Here is a 17027-nt window from a genome sequence, read left to right as displayed (position 1 = left end):
CACGACAAGAAAACAACCGGGGGACCGGTAACCGGCCGAGAGCTTCGCCATCAGGATCAGAGACGCTATTAAAGGTGCAGGTTTGTGGTTCCGAGGCCATAACGTATGATAACGATGCTCATGTTGATGCCGTGTGCTGCTCTCTCGTATATATATATATATTTCTTATTTTATTTTAGTGGCCTTGGAAGGTGCCTCGTGTTAATTACCGAGCACGTGGGCCAAGAAGAGGGGGGCCCTCCATCCTCAGAGCCAGCTGGAGCCTTGGAGTCAGATCAAACATTTACTGGTTCGCAGACGGTGGAAACATGGCCGCCGCTCGCCAGCATGAAGTCGTTCCCCCCCCAAAAAAACGACATGCAAACATGCCGCGTGCGCTTGTTTGTGCACAATGTGTGCGCTTGTTTGTGTGCTCGCTCATCCGAAACGCGACCGCTTGACAGCTCGCCGGAATATCCTGGACTGATCTCCTGGAGATGTGCGATTCACTTTCATCGGAGGGAGAGTGTTGGAAGACGTGTGTGTGTGTGTGTGTGTGTGTGTGTGCATGTTGTGTTGATGGGGTTGCCCGTTCCCACCGTCTACATCCAGAAGGTCTTTGATCTGACTCCAAGGTTGTGAGCTTTGCCGTTGGCCGTGAAGGTCTCTGAATATCCCCAGACCCTTTAATGCATGAACACACACACACACACACACACACACACCAACTACACACGGCTAGCAGCTCCAAATGTAATATAATGGCTGCCAGGAGATGACAGTATTGACAGCAATCATGCTATTTCAAAAAAGGCCCTCGCTATCAGCACCGAGGTGTCAGATATACCCACCATGCACCCTGGTACGAAAAGAAACACCACCTCTGAGAGTCTCACCCTCCCCCGGAAGATACCTGACTGGACGGAGTGGTTACGTGATGATGATGAAGTACACACTGCAGTGTACTCACAACGATGACACGGCAAGATAGGAGAAGAAGAAGAAGAAGAAGACCTGAATGCATCTCCTGCCAGTGCCAGCCCCCTAATTGGCTGCTGTCGCCGGACTCCTCCCATGCGGTGACGCCAGCTGATTCAAAGCGGCCACAAGGTGACCCCCCCCACTGAGAGAGAGAGAGAGAGAGGTGGCGTAACCTTCAACCGCTCATATTTATTGCGGATAGAACGGAGGCCACCAGCTGTGAGAGGAAGGAGGTAGTTTAAGCACCTGTGGTGGAGTGAAGGCCTCTTGTTTCACTTTCATCACCCCCCCCTCCCCTCCCCCTCTCTCCCCTCTTTCCGTTCTACTTCCTGTCTTGCCCGTCCTTCCACGATGTGTTGTTCAGCTGAGTTTGGCCTCCAGCTTCCCTGTAGGAGTCGCGCTGGGCTTTCCTCAGCTCATCCCTGTCTCCAGACCTGAAAGCAGCTTTCTTCATGTTAAGAAGCGCCTTCAGGTCCCTGGTGATCCTGAGCTGAAATGATGCGCTCCCTTCACAAATGAATAAATAGAAACTCGCGGCCCCCGTATGGAGGAGCGCTGTAGCCAGACAGAACTTCTGCTCGTCGTCCACGGAGGACGAGCCAAGAGGAAATGTTCGAGATGACAATCTTTAAGCCTTTTTTTCCCCTGGCTGGATGCTGTCTGCATCGTTCTCCTTCTCCGGCTGTGTGTGTGTGTGTCAGGCGGATTGAGAGAGGAGGTGTGAGCAGCTGTGAGAGGCTTAAAGTGAGTGACACGGGGAGAGTGCTGCAGAGGGCTCACACTCCCAGGCTGCTATCTGGAGAAGGTGGGAGGACGGAAGCTGTAGATGGAGAAGGAAGCCGACGGAGGAAGAAGAAGGAGCACGAAATAATTAGGCCGAGTGTGATGTTCGCCTTGTTCCTCGTGCTCCAAGAGTATCAGGCGTTAGCCCGCGGGTGATTAACGATGAACGCAATCTGCTTTGATATTCAATATAATATTCCAGAAAGACAAATGAGGCCTTCTCTCCAATTGTTAAAATGCATTTAAGATGAAAAAACGAATATAAAGACACATTAGACTTCACGGTCCACACCACAAAAGAAAATGAGTTACACCGATTATATCTCATGCACCAGAAAACAAGATTTTATTGCATTTCACAAGCCTGCGCTGTATTTTGGTCCCTCTATATACATAATTCATCGCGTCCAGAAGTCTGAGAAATATATGATCGACGTTCATGCGTCATGGCGACCAGACAGCGCCCATCTGCGCCCGTCGGTGAGCGTCGGTGTGGGCTGATGTGTCTGTAATGGTGCAGGAGGAGGGAAAGAACGAGCAGAAAGAAAGGGACAGCAGGAGGGAGCATACTGCAGCTTGGGTATCTGCATATAGAGTTTATTTGTATTTTTTTTAATAGGTTCCCCCTTAGCGGGGAAGGCGGTAGTCCGGATGCTGCTGGGTGGGAAGGCGTGCCGTTAAAAGTTTGTCACAGGCACGCCGGATAGCTGTCAGAGCTCATGCCAATTAGTGCCACTTTAGGTGTCAATCTGGTAGGCAGTGGAGGCAGGAGGAAGCTGAGTGTGTGTGTGTGTGTGTGTGTGTGTGGGGGGGGGGGGGGGGTGTAGCCCCCTGCTGACGGAGCCTCTTCCTGCTCAGCTGAGCGCCTCCAGACGAATAGAAGCAGCAGCGTTTTCATCCTGCGTGGAAAATTACATTTTTCATTCATATATCGTCTCCCATCGATACGTCCGAGTGGAGAGAACCCCCCCCCCCCCCCCCCCCCCACACACACACACCTCCCCTCCACCCCCATCCCCTTGTTATGCCATGTTTCTGCCTGGTAAGCATTGGGCTTCATTGAACTGGAGCAAAAAGCATTTTTCCTCGTGATGTATCGTTCAATATCAGCTTTGACAACCTTTTTATATGTTATTTTTTTGTGTTAAAGGACTTTCGTTGACCTTTTGACCTCTGGCGGTGCTGCAGAGCGATGTCTTCAGGTGAGCCGGCGCCTTCGCTGTGTGTTTTGCGCGCCTCCGTTGCTCGTCATGCATGAAGCCGTTCAGTGCGCCAACAAGACGGAGAGGAAGAGTAAAAATTAAAACTCCACGCGGTCCCTCTAATCTGTTTTAATCGCTTCAGGAAGGCTGAGTCACCTCACAGAGGATTACAGCGGTGTACAGGAGAGGGGCGGAGCTTAACTTTGACTCCACAATGTGCGCCGATGAAAACGTCTCCTGTAGAAATCAAATAACAACATTAATCCGAAAATCCGATGCACTTGCTTTTTATTTCGAGATGATTTTGAGTATCGAGTTCCACGTTAATAAAACGTCTGAATCCCTTTGGTGGACGCGGACGCCATCGCCGCCCAACAGGAAAATCAATGGGAACAAACACGGCGCTTACAAACTCATCGTAAATACTGGCTCTTTGAAAATGAATTCATCTGGCTGAGAGAGGAGGAGGAGGAGGGAGACGAGAGGAGGAGGACAGGAGGAAGATGAGGAAGATAGGAGGAGGAGGGGAGGAGGAGGAAGATAGGAGGAGGAGGAGGATGGGAGGAGGAGAGGAGGAGGAAGATAGGAGGAGGGGGAGGATGCGGAGGAAGAGGAAAATAGGAGGAGTAGGAGGGGGGAGGATGAAGATAGATAGATAGCATGATAGGTGGATAGATAGATGTGTGTGTGTGTGTGTGTCATGTGACTTCATTTGTCTTCACTGAATCAAACACAAAGAAGCTAACGGAGCAAAATCAATGACACACAAGTTCCTCCAGAGTTTATTGATGAGAACATTGTGTCCAGGAGGTCAAAGGTCACCGAACACACACACACAGTCCAGGCTGATTGGTTCTGCAGTTGTTGACGCGACACCAACTGGACCCGTTAGTTTTCTCCTTCATTAAAATGCCTCCCAGCTCCTCAGAAAAGTTTCTTCCTCTAATGTGAGTATTAGGACACGAGGCGCCCTCATGTCGCTGGAGCAGCTTTTAATTTCTTCTTCTGCAGAAATGAATGTGTGTCTCAAGTGTTCCTTTGGTTTTGTGGGGTTTTCCCTAAATCGGTCATTAGCCTTTTCTCCAAACTAGCCAATGAGCTACCAGGTGTCTTTACAACCTGTTAGTCGGTCTATCATTTTTATACATCTTGAATCATTTAATTTTCAAGTATCTTAATTAACTTCATCGTCTCCAGATGACGAGTCCTGCTCATAATTCAGCGAGGGGGGCGGGGCTTATAGGGGGTGGGGCTTATCTCTGTTGCTTTACTCCATAGAAACAGTTGTCATCTCCTTCATCCACCATGAAGAACTAACCACTAGTTCTGCTTCATACGTGTTGAGGACATCCCTCAAACGCCTGCACATCTAATGCCCTCGTGTTTGGGTTCAGAACATTTATATATATATATAAATATATATGTATCTATATATATACAAATAAATATGTATCTATATATATAGATACATATATATATATATATGAGAAAATTTGCCTCCATCGCAACCGCTCGCGTTGACTTTGCTCCTGAGATCTACTCTCGCGGAAAAAAAATCTGCAACACTTTAATTGTGAACGCAGCTTTAGTAGTTCCAATTAGCAAATGCTAGCAAGCTGACGGTGTAAACAGTGCCTGCTCAGTCCTGAACGCCGCGGTAGAATCCTGTTCCATCGTCTGCTGCAGCTACGAGTTACAAGTAGCGAGAGGCTCCTGAACTCTTACTTCAGGGCACATGCGGAAAGCAGGAATAATCCCACGCACTGATGTTCGGGTTCAGCAGGTCGGTCGGGCCTCTTCCTCCGGCGGGTCGTAGAGGTCATCGTAGAACATCGTGTCCAGTTCATTTGCTTTGCATGTTGTTTTTTAATGCCGTGGCCTTTCCACAGTGCGCATCAATACCGGAGCGACTTTTCCATATTTGGATTTGTGCAAGAAGCAGCCTGGTGTTGAATAATTCATCCCTCTATTATAGCTATCATCATTACATGAGTTTGTTGTGGGTTTTTTTCTCTCTCTCTCCCTCTTTTGAGAAATCAATGACTTCATATCAGCGGAGTCAATCACGGAACAACCCCAGGACCTCCGTTAAATATCTGGAATGACACTGAATTATGCATAAACACGAGTTCATTACCATAAATATTGCGGAGAGTAATTATCTACAGGCTGTTGGCGCTGGACATTTTGAGGCTTTTTCTAAAAATGCTCCTCAGTCAAAAGCCCAGGGCGTAAACATGAAACTGAAATGTCCGACATCCTTCATCCGACCCGAATGGAGCCGCGTACGTCTTCATTACTCCGACGCCGCTACACGGGCTCTGATGTCTGTGGACGCTCGTAGGAATGGAGTCGGCGTGGTGGGTCATCGTGTGAATCACGACCTCATCGTCATGAGGATCGGCCTCTTCAAGGACCGTAAAGTTGTCATTTTATTTGAATGATTCACTCCCATGTTGAGCTGAAGCAGAGGAGCTCGAATCCTCTCATGGTGGAGCTACAGACAGCGGGTGGTTAGCTTAGCATAAAGGCTGGATGTATATATATATATAATAATTTTAATATTTGTATATATATAGGGTGACTGTGGGTCAGTGGTTGATCCAGAATGCTGCAGCTCGTGTTCTCACTAAAACTAAGAAAAGAGATCACATCACTCCTGCACTAGCTGCTCTGCACTGGCTCCCAGTAAAATCAAGAATCACTTTTAAAATTCTTCTCTTAACGTACAAAGCCTTGATTGGTGATGCACCATCATATCTTAAGGAGCTTGTAGTACCATATTGCCCCACTAGAGAGCTACGCTCACTAAATGCGGGACTACTTGTAGTTCCTAGAGTCTTAAAAAGTAGAATGGGAGCCAGAGCCTTTAGTTATCAAGCTCCTCTTTTATGGAACCAGCTTCCAATTTCAGTCCGGGAGGCAGACACAGTCACCTCGTTTAAGAGTAGACTTAAGACCTTCCTCTTTGACAGAGCTTATAGTTAGGGCTGAATCAGGTTCACCTGGTCCAGCCCCTTGATATGCTGCTATAGGCTTATAGCTGCCGGGGGACGTTTTAGGATGCACTGAGTACCTATCTCCTCTTTTCTCTCCTTAAGGATGAATTTTCATCTCTCAATCACACGTTACTAACTCTGCTTTCTCCACGGAGTCCTTTTGACTTCACGTCTCATGGGGTCATCGGACCCTATGAGACGGCATAGATCCTATCTGCCTGATGGATCATCGAGGTCTGGGTCGTGGAATTCCTGCTCCTGACTACGCCACTGTCCTGTTGAGACTCCGCCCACTGTTGAGACTCCGCCCACTCCTCCTCCCCACCGCCATCTGCCTGATGGATCGTGGAGGTCTCCATCGTGGAATATGCCTACTATTCATACACTCTGTCATATTCATTGCATGTATTTTAACTCTAAATATGTCCTTCTGTACACATTACATCTATTGCATCTGTCCATCCTGGAGAGGGATCCTCCTCTGTTGCTCTCCTGCAGGTTTCTTCCCTTTTTTTACCCCTGAAGGGTTATTTGGGAGTTTTTCCTGGTCCGATGTGAGGTTTTGGGGCAGGGATGTCTATGTGTACAGATTGTAAAGCACTCCGAGACAAATTTGTAATTTGTGAAATTGGGCTATACAAATAAACTGAATTGAATTGAATTATGACATATATATATGTAATAATAAAAATTATATATAGATCACCATTTATATAATAATCATTTATTTTATATATAGCGCTTCTCAAGGCACCTGAAGTCGCTTTACAGAGTCCAGAGTCCAGTAGTCATACACACACAGTCATCCCGGTGGTGGTAAGCTACATCAGTAGCCACAGCTGCCCTGGGGCAGACTGACGGAAGCGTGGCAGCCAATCAGCGCCTACGGCCCCTCCGACCACCACCAACACTCATTCACATCCATACGAACCGGGGTGAGGCTGCGGTGCATGTCTTTATGATGGTGGGGGAAACCGGAGTACCCGGAGTAAACCCACGCAGACACGAGGAGAACATACAAACTCCACACAGAAAGGACCTGGAACGACCGGGACGACCGGGATTCGACCCCAGGGCCTTCTTGCTGTGAGGCGACAGTGCTAACCACTGAGCCACCGTGCTGCCCCTATATATATATATAATAATAACTAAAAAATATATATATATAGGGTGACTGTGGGTCAGTGGTTTTATTATTACATATACGTAACAAAGAATAAATATATATATATATATGAAATAATAAAAAATTGAAATAAAGAAATATATATTTATAGGGTGACTGGGTCAGTGGTTAAATAAAATAAAATAAATATACACTTTTATTAATCCCCAAGGGGAAATTAGTTCTCTGCATTTAACCCATCCTTAGTTATTAAGGAGCAGTGGGCTGCAGTGATGCGCCCGGGAAGCAACTGGGGGTTCAGTGCCTTGCTCAAGGACACTTCGACTTGCAACTAATGGGGAGAGCGGGGATCGAACCTACAACCTTAGGGTTGCAGAACAGCTCTCTTACCCCACTGAGCTACAGCAGCTCCGTCTTTCAATCAGGGGGTTGGTGGTTCAATCCCTGCCCTAGTCGATGTGTCCTTGAGCAAGACACTTAACTCTGAGTTGCTCCCTGTAGCTGCGTCTACGGTGTGTGTGAATGTAACACTGTAAATCACTTTGGATAAAAGCCTCTGCTAAATGACGTGTCATGTCGTGGTGTTGTCTGACCTGTTGAACTCACGTACTGCAACTATCATTCCAACCGTCCCTTTAAATCCAGTGCAGAGGACAAACTGTAAAAGAAAAATAAGAGTAAAAGAGAAGAACAGACTTCAAGGTTCTCCAGGTTCATGAGATTGCACCGACACTGGGGACCGAAACCAATTACACCGAGCAGGTTAACAGAGCTGTTGGAGCCGGTGGCTGAGGGCGGGGAGAGAGGAGAGGGCGAGAGAGGGAGAGAGAGGGCGAGAGAGGTGTGCCACTCTCCTGCTGACGAGGAGTTCTGGAGCACATCCAGGATCTCTGGAGCTGGAGGACGAGGAAACTCAACGCTCAGGGCACTCAGGGTCCAAATGTATATGTTTCATGTTTTTTGCCGTTGATTTTGAGCTTTTGAGTCAAACCCACAAAACCTTCCTGCCGTGTTCACAACACAAACACCTCACACAAAATAATCCCCCCCCCCCATCCTCCTTCTAAAATTGTGCTTCTGACTCAGAGGAGATGGAGACAAAGAAAAAAATAATAATGTTTTTTAATTTTCTGTGACAGAATAAAATGTGCACCAGGAGGAGGAGGGATTACGCTGATTCCCCCCCCCCCCCCCCCACACACACATCGACAAGAACAAGTAATGATCAGCGGGCATGAAAGTCAAATCCACACACTACAAAACGGCTTATTGGTTGCAATTTCCAACGGACCATAATGCACCTTGAGCTAGATTCGCTGTACTCTAGAAGGAGTATTAAGTTATAGATGACGCTCTCTCATGTGCACCACATCTCACCAGTAGTTGTTGTAACCCTTTCCCAGTGTTAGGGACACATGGATCATATCCATACATGAGGTATTCCTAATGGACGTATCCTTCACCACCACTTATGACTTCAAAACAGCTTCACACCCCCTGACGTCTCACAGTCACGGCCCCCGGGTCCCTTAAGTGGTCTCTAATGGAAGCTCTTAGGGGAGGAGGCACTCGTTCATATTCCATATTTTCATCCAGAGATACCGCCGCTGCTTGGAAGTTGCTTTTCTTGAGAGAGGATGAGCCTGCTGGTAATCCAGATTATATTGGGATTCCCTCCCATCCCGCACCCCCCTTTCCTACTTTCCTAATCTGTATTAATCCGAACATGCCGGGGTATATGTGACAGTGTTGAAGAATGTAGTTGTTGACGGGCTGAGGAGCAGTTTGACATTTGGAAACGTGCCGCTTCAAATGGCTCGTCGTGTTCACTCGTGGTCTTGCGGTCGCTCTGCCAACGTCAATCTCTTCATGTGGGCGACTCAAAATGATTCTCCACAAATTTGTGCACCAAGCGAAAAGCTTTTCCTGTGCAACCTCCACCACCGTGTCACGATTAAATTAAACAACGACGTTCGGCTGCAGCTAAAAAGAACTCATTGACAATTTTGTCACGCTGGAATAAACTAACCAAGGTAGAATATAAATATATGTATACATGTATTTATTTATATGTATATATATATATATTTAAAATATATATATTTAAATATATTTATATATATGTACACTATATCCATTCAAAAGTTTGGGATCACCCAGACAATTTCGTGTCTTCCATGAAAAATCACACTTTTATTTATCAAATGAATATAAAATATAGTCAAGACATTGACAAGGTTAGAAATAATGATTAATATTTGAAATATTAATTTTGTTCGACAAACTTCAAGCTCAAAGGAAGGCCAGTTGTATCGCTTATATCACCAGCATAACTGTTTTCAGCTGTGCTAACATAATTGCACGGGTTTTCTAATCAGATATTAGTCTTCTAAGGCGATTAGCAAACACAATGTACCATTAGAACACTGGAGTGATAGTTGCTGTAAATGGGCCTCTATACACCTATGGAGATATTTCATTAGAAACCAGACACTTCCACCTAGAATAGTCATTTACCACATTAACAATGTAGAGAGTGTATTTCTGATCAATTTAATGTTATCTTTATTGAAAAAACAGTGCTTTTCTTTGAAAAATAAAGTCATTTCTAAGTGATCCCAAACTTTTGAACGGTAGTGTATGTGTATAAATAAATATATAACACATCTATTTATATATAGTCTAGTTATATATATTATATTTATAGTCTAAATATTTTTGGATATATATATGAATATATATATACAGGACTGTCTCAGAAAATTAGAATATTGTGATAAAGTTCTTTATTTTCTGTAATGCAATTAAAAAAATATTAAATATTAAAAGAATAAAAGGCTTGCAATATTTCAGTTGATTTGTAATGAATCCAGAATGCATGACATTTTCGTTTTTTAAATTGCATTACAGAAAATAAAGAACTTTATCACAATATTCTAATTTTCTGAGACAGTCCTGTAGAGAGAGCGAGAGAGAGAGTATTGCTAATTAGCCACGTGTGAACCGCCTCACTGCTCATCTCACGATGTCGTGACTCGTTTTGTCCGTTAAGGTGAACACGAACAGACTGAACCACAGTGGCTGCTGGAGGCCGACGGGAACGCCACCGATGTCACCCCGAATACCAAACATCATGAAGAGGGACGGAGAGAGAGAAGAGCATCAAATATTGATGATGCGCTTCACAACGACATCTGCTGTGTGGCTTTTATGAAAAATGCAGGGACACACACAGAGAGTGAGACATGGTGGTTTTCATATATATGATATATATATAATATATATAAATGTATATCTTTTTTTATATATACATATAAAAATTAATATATATATTGTTTTTAAATATATGTATAGATATATATATATGCTGCAGTAAAACCAGTCTGCTAATCCGCTGCCAATCCCTCTGCCTGCTGTAGTGGAGAAAAGTGCTGCAAGAGACCGAGAGGATCATGGGATGGCGTGCATCCATCTATTCATCCATCTCTCTCCACCCTTCTGTTCTCCACTGTTTCCCCTCACCTTCCAGCTCCCTGGTTGCCTCCTCTCCCTCCTTCCTTCCTTCCTTCCCCCCCCCCCCCCCCCCCGATGTGTTCTGGGACCCTCGAGCACCTCACATCGGTCGGGTTTTAACCAAACTCCTGTAGCCTGTCGACACACATCCCAGAGTTCAAAGGAGACAAAGGGAAGTGTCAGCCCCCCCCTCCCACCCTTCAATTCCCGAAATTTTTTAATCATGAGAGACAGAAACTAGTTTTTTCCCCTCATTTTCTTTCTCCCTTGATATGCCAGTATCTTTGTTCTTCTTCTCTCTCTCTCTCTTTGACAGCCCCCCCCCTCGTTGTCAGCCTACTGAAGAGCCATAATGAGTACGCATGCTTGACGTCTAAATTATTCAACAGGGAGAATAATCTCTGTCCCCCCCCCCCTTTTGTTTTTCTGAAAATAGACTTTAAGAATACACAGATATACATATTTGTACATATTAATTGCGCTCATTGTTCCGGCGGGCGACACTTTCATTTTAAATATCGGGCGGGTTACGATCCTATCGGCTATCGGCTCTCATTTCCCGCCGCCGTCAGAAAGAACTTCCGTGTAGATATTCACCAAATAATTGTGATGACATCATCAGAAGTCTGAGAAGACGACGACGACGTCAAAGCCCAAAACGTGCCCCATATACGATGTGTGTGTGTGTGGGGGGGGGGGGGGGGCAACAGGTGCTAAAGGTTATTGGAGGGCTCTCGCATGCACAACAGGAGACCACTGTTCATGTTCCTGAGGCAAACGTTGACTTAATGCTTATTAAATTATATCGTTACACGAAGATAAAGCACGACTTTGCCATGGAAGGCGAATAATGAACCGTATACAGTATATTCACGAGAGCATTCAAAAATTGTTTTTAACATGCCAGAAATGTAGGAAACCTGATGTTTTTGGGAGGTTTTGGAGATTTTGGATACTGTTGGTGATAAATATTACGCAACAATGAGCCGAAAATACATCTTCAGACGGTCCAACGGTGAACGGATGCTTTAAATAATTCACAAGGAATTAAATAATTATGAATGGTGGTGAGCGACGTTCAGGCTCAGTGGGAGGAGCTCACACAATGCTCTGTAGGACACTTTTGTCTTAACACTTCAATATTTAATCATTTTGAATTTGCCTTAAAAGAATAACTTGGAAATAAAAAAATTAAAAAAGTGATGAGTAATGTTACGTAATGTTAGGTAATATTGCGAATTGTTGCGCAATGTTACGTAATGTTACGTAATGTTGTGAAATGTTGCATAATGTTGCGTAATCGGTCCCGACATTTTCCGGTGATGTCATACTTAACTATTAATGCAGCAGACAGTAGAAAAATATGTTGAATGTGGTATCAAATACTTCCCTCGTAATGAAAAACAAAAATCTTGTTGGTTTTAAGCGATTTCAAAATTGCATCCAGAATTGTATTCAAATCTTTATTTGTCATGTAGAGTTTTGTGAGAGAAGTGTGTCTGCATGCATAATAAATTACAAGCTCTGTATATGAGCTCTTTAATAAAGTTATTTATGACTCTAAAAGTCCTCAATAAAACCTCTCAAGTCAACAGCGGGCCAAGATAACGCCTGGAAGGAGATATCTGACCCCTTCATTAGTCTGAGTCAACGTAGTGTGGATGGACGTCTTCTAGCTCTAGGTCATAATATATGTATGTATATTTAATACATGTTGAATTAAATTACATTTATAGTTGGCATCCTCCAAAAACAAAGATGGCGCGGCTGTGTCCAGACGCCGTCGAGGTAGCTCCGCGGAGATTGTGCGCTCTTTTAGTTTTTGTGTTTATTTTTAATGTTTTCTTTGCCACAAACACATCGGCACTAACAGCATACGACCGCAGCACACTTTTGGACATAAACTTTTGAGCAAAACAAGGGTTTTTGTCCACTTTTTCCATCGATCCAGCGTGGCCGGCCGAGATCGTACGAGCGAACCACAACAACAACAGTGGAGCCGCTACTACGGGGAGACGAAAACATCGAGGAAACGGAGCGGAATTCGGAACAGACTGAGAGTTCAAGCCCACCGTCCACCTCTGCCCAGCATCCTTCTTGCTAACGTCCAGTCTCTGGAAAATAAGCTGGATGATGTTAGGGCAAGGATCAGATTCCAACGGGACATGAGGGACTGTAACATCTTTTGTCTGACGGAAACTTGGCTGACCCCGCTGGTGCCGGATCGAGTCATATGCCCAACCGAGTCCTTCTCTGTTTTCCGTGCAGACAGAACGGAAGAGTCTGGTAAATCTAAATCATGACTAACAACAAGTGGTGCGACCCCAAGAACATTAAGACTCTTTCTCGTTCCTGCTCGCCGAACCTGGAACATCTGACGATCTCATGCCGTCCATTCTACCTTCCCCGGGAGTTCAGCTCGGTCATCACCACAGCCGTCTACATACCACCACAAGCGGACACCGACGTAGCACTATCGGACCTACATGATGTGTTATGTCGGCATCAGAACAAGTATCCCGACGCGGCTGTGGTGGTGGCTGGGGACTTTAATAGGGCAAACCTAAAAAAAGTCATGCCGAACTTTCACCAGCACATTACGTGTGCTACCAGAGGGGAAAGAACGTTGGACCACTGCTATACGCCATTCAAGAGAGGCTACAAGGCTGTCTCTCTCCCTCCGTTCGGCAAATCAGACCATGCCGCCATTTTTCTGCTTCCGGAGTACCGACAAAAGATCGCGCGGGAAGCGGTAGTGACGAGGAACGTAAAGCGGTGGTCTGACCAATCAGAGGCTGAGCTACAGGACGCTCTGCGTGTCGTCGACTGGGACATGATCCAATCCAGTTCCAGTGACGTCAGCGAGTTTGCGGAAGTAGCAATGAGCCTCATAGCAACGCTAGCGGACACCATCGTCCCCACGGTAAAAGTTAGGGTCTTTCCTAACCAAAAGCCGTGGGTTGATAGATCCATCCGTGAAGCTGTGAACGCCCGTACTGCTGCCTATAACTCCGGTCTTGTATCCGGCAACATGGACGAGTACAAGGCAGCGGTCTATGGACTGAGGAGGCGGTGAAGGAAGCCAAGAGGAGGTACCGAGACAGAGTGGAATCACAGATGGAGCAGCGCGACACCAGGCGCCTATGGCAGGGGCTACGGACTATCACAGACTACCAGAGCAGACCCGCGCAATGGTGAGTGCCGACGCATCCCTAGCGGACGACCTGAACTCATTTTATGCACGGTTTGAGGCTAGCAACAACAGCGCTAGCTCGCCGGCTAACAACAACACCGTTAAGCGTAGCCGAGGTGAGTTCTACCGCTGGGGATGAACACACACTCTCTGTGACCGAGCACAGTGTGAGGAGGGCTCTGTTGAGGGTGAACACCAGGAAAGCTGCAGGTCCAGATGGCATATCTGGGCGAGTACTGAAGACCTGTGCTAACCAGCTAGCTCCAGTGTTCACCACAATATTCAACCTCTCCTGGCTGAGTCCGTGGTCCCCGCCTGCTTCAAGAGATCCACTATTGTCCCTGTGCCCAAGAATGCTTCTCCAGCATGTATGAATGACTACCGACCGGTGGCCCTCACCTCGGTGGTCATGAAATGCTTTGAGAGGCTGATAAAGGACTACATCTGCGCCTTCCTCCCTTCCTCCATGGACCCGCTGCAGTTTGCTTATCGCCCAAACAGATCCACGGATGATGCTGTCTCCCAGGTACTGCACACCACACTCTCTCATCTGGACAGCCAGAGGGGGCTATGTGAGACGGCTGTTCAGTGATTATAGTTCAGCTTTCAACACCATAGTCCGCTCCAGACTGGCCGGCAAGCTGATTGAGCTGGGACTGAACACCCCCGTGTGCTTGGATCCTGGACTTCCTGACCGCCAGGCCACAGGTGGTCAGGGTGGGCAGACACACCTCAAATCCCTCACCCTGAACACAGGATCCCCCAGGGTTGCGTCCTCAGCCCCTACTGTACTCCCTGTACACACATGACTGTGTGGCCAGGTTCAGCTCAACACCATCATCAAGTTTGCGGATGACACAGTGGTGGTGGGCCTGATCTCCGACAACGACGAGAAGGCCTACCTGGAGGAAGTTGCTGATCTGTCACTCTGGTGCCAGGACAACAGCCTCATCATGAATGTCACCAAAACTAAGGAGCTGATTGTGGACTTCAGGAGGGTACAACAACAGAGGACGTACTCACCACTGGGGATTAACGGGACTACTGTGGAGAGGGTGAGCGGGTATAAATACCTGGGAGTCCACATCACCGAGGATCTGACATGGTCAACAAACACAGACACTCTGGTGAGAAAGGCAAGGCAGCGCCTCTACCACCTCAGGCAGCTGAGGAAATTTAAAGTTTCCCAGAGGATCCTTCAGTCCTTCTACTCTGGAGCTGTAGAGCGTCCTGACAGGAAGCATCACAGCCTGGTTTGGCAACTGCTCCGCTCGGGACAGGAAGGCTCTGCAGAGAGTAGTGCGTTCGGCTGAGCGCACTATTGGAACTACACTCCCCACCCTGCAGGACTTGTACACCAGGAGGTGCAGAACCAGAGCCGGCAGGATCATGAAGGATCCTCACCACCCCAACAACAGACTGTTTCAGCTGCTGCGGTCAGGCAGGCGCCTCCGTAGTCACGCTGCAAGAACAGAGAGACTGAGACAGAGTTTCTTTCCTCAGGCCATCAGGACTGTGAACTCCGACCTCACCAGGACCCCCACATAGACCCACACAACTGCCCCTCTTAGGCACACACACACACACACACACACACACACACACACACACACACACACACTTACTGTAAATATTGTGTTTTTTATTGTAAATAGTGTGTACTTGTTGCCCTTGCACATTCCTGCTGAGCATTGCCACTTTCATTTCACTGCACACCCTGTGTGTGTATGTGACAAATAAAACATCTTGAATCTTGAATCTTGAATCTTGAATCTTGAATTAGACGTGGAATTGATTTTTTAAACATAACTCTCTCCTTTTACAACGTGGTTAAAAAGTCTAGGATTAGTTTTATATCATCATCATCAACATATTGTAGGCCGGTATAACTGTAGCATGAAAACATAAAGTATTAAAGACGTGACCTTCAGAGCCTGATGCACATGTTGCTCGTATAATTGGGCTCATTTTGGGGGGGGTTAGCGTCTTATTTGGCAACCCTATTTATAAAGAAATGTCCGCGCTCAGTCGTGGCTGCACGACTCTGGTAATTGGCTGATTTTCGGGCCTCTATCTGGACCGTGAATCCAAAATAATTCTTTTTTTTTAGGTATAGATTTTCGGATGTTATTATTATGGGATGTAAAGTGTGTTTGAGTACTTTGAAAAGTGCTTATAGATGTGATGCATTATTATTGTTATTATGATGTGATTTTACCAACACCACACACACACACAGCTGCACACACACACACTCTCCACAAACACGCGCACACACACTCTCCACACACACGCATGCACACACACACACACTCACATGCACACACACCTCCCGCAGGACCAGCCACCACTCCATCATATGAGGTGTCAGAAGAGGATCAAGAGATGATGAAACAGCTTCCTGCGCCGTATAAGACGTCCAGTTTTTTTATGACATACCCCCCCCCCCCCTCCCATCCCATCCCCCGCCCCTCCCCCTGACTACCATTCCTCGGCCCGATGTGGGAAAAATGCGCCTCCGTGAAAATGAAACAGAACAAACAAATGAGATTGGGTGTGCTGACCTCGCTTTGTAATCCCCGGTGAGACGTGGCGGCGGGGGACGGCGGGCGGGAGGCCTTCACGCCACGAAGAGGCGGCATCTGGAGAAGAGAGAGAGTTCTTTTGTTGGGCGAGTGAGGAAAGAAAGACATTCACAAGTCATGGAGGTTTTCTGGGGATAACATTTTATGACGGGATTAATCAGCGGCGCCGCGGTGGGAGGCGGAGCCTCAGGCCTTCCTCCTCCTCCTCCTCCTTCTTCCTCTTCCTCTTCTTCTTGCATTAGCTGCTCCGCTTCCCTCTTTAAACACTTCTCCGTCTGTTATTTAAACGCAAACATCATGTTTCCGCTTCCCCCGCCTGCTCGACAAAGGTTGGACCTCGAGGATTCAAAGTTTTATCTGAAGGAAAGAAAACGGCTGATTAAAAGCCACCGCCCGCCCAGGCCCAGGGAGCAGTGTGTGTGTGTCTGTGTGTGTGTGTTTGTCACGGATGAAAACGGAGAGGGAGTGTGGGCCGCAGGACGTTTAAAGACAGCTTCCAACTTTCTTCTTTTTTTTTGACTCTAATAAGCTGCATCAGGCATCTGAAACTAACAGTTACAATATGTCAGTAATGGAGTCCCCCCCCCTCCCTTATTGGGGGATTTCCACGTAATCTCACAGCAAGAGCCTCAACAAGCTGAAGTCGTTTCTCACCAATGGGCCAGT

At 46.6% G+C, this 17027-nt stretch overlaps 1 long non-coding RNA gene across 1 annotated transcript; it reads right to left on the bottom strand.

The window, feature by feature from the left end:
- Positions 1–2008: 2008 nt before the first annotated feature.
- LOC130205800 (uncharacterized) lies at positions 2009–16802 on the bottom strand. Its single transcript, XR_008833978.1, has 3 exons — positions 16341–16802; positions 7664–7728; positions 2009–2642 (listed from the first exon to the last, which is right to left on the bottom strand). It is a non-coding gene; the product is annotated as an uncharacterized LOC130205800 (long non-coding RNA).
- Between the last annotated feature and the right edge of the window lie 225 nt (positions 16803–17027).

Source organism: Pseudoliparis swirei, chromosome 15, assembly GCF_029220125.1.
Source record: "Pseudoliparis swirei isolate HS2019 ecotype Mariana Trench chromosome 15, NWPU_hadal_v1, whole genome shotgun sequence".
NCBI classification, from domain to species: Eukaryota; Metazoa; Chordata; class Actinopteri; order Perciformes; family Liparidae; genus Pseudoliparis; species Pseudoliparis swirei.
Note: the sequence above shows the minus strand (reverse complement) of the source record. Positions and strands in the feature narration are given on the sequence as shown.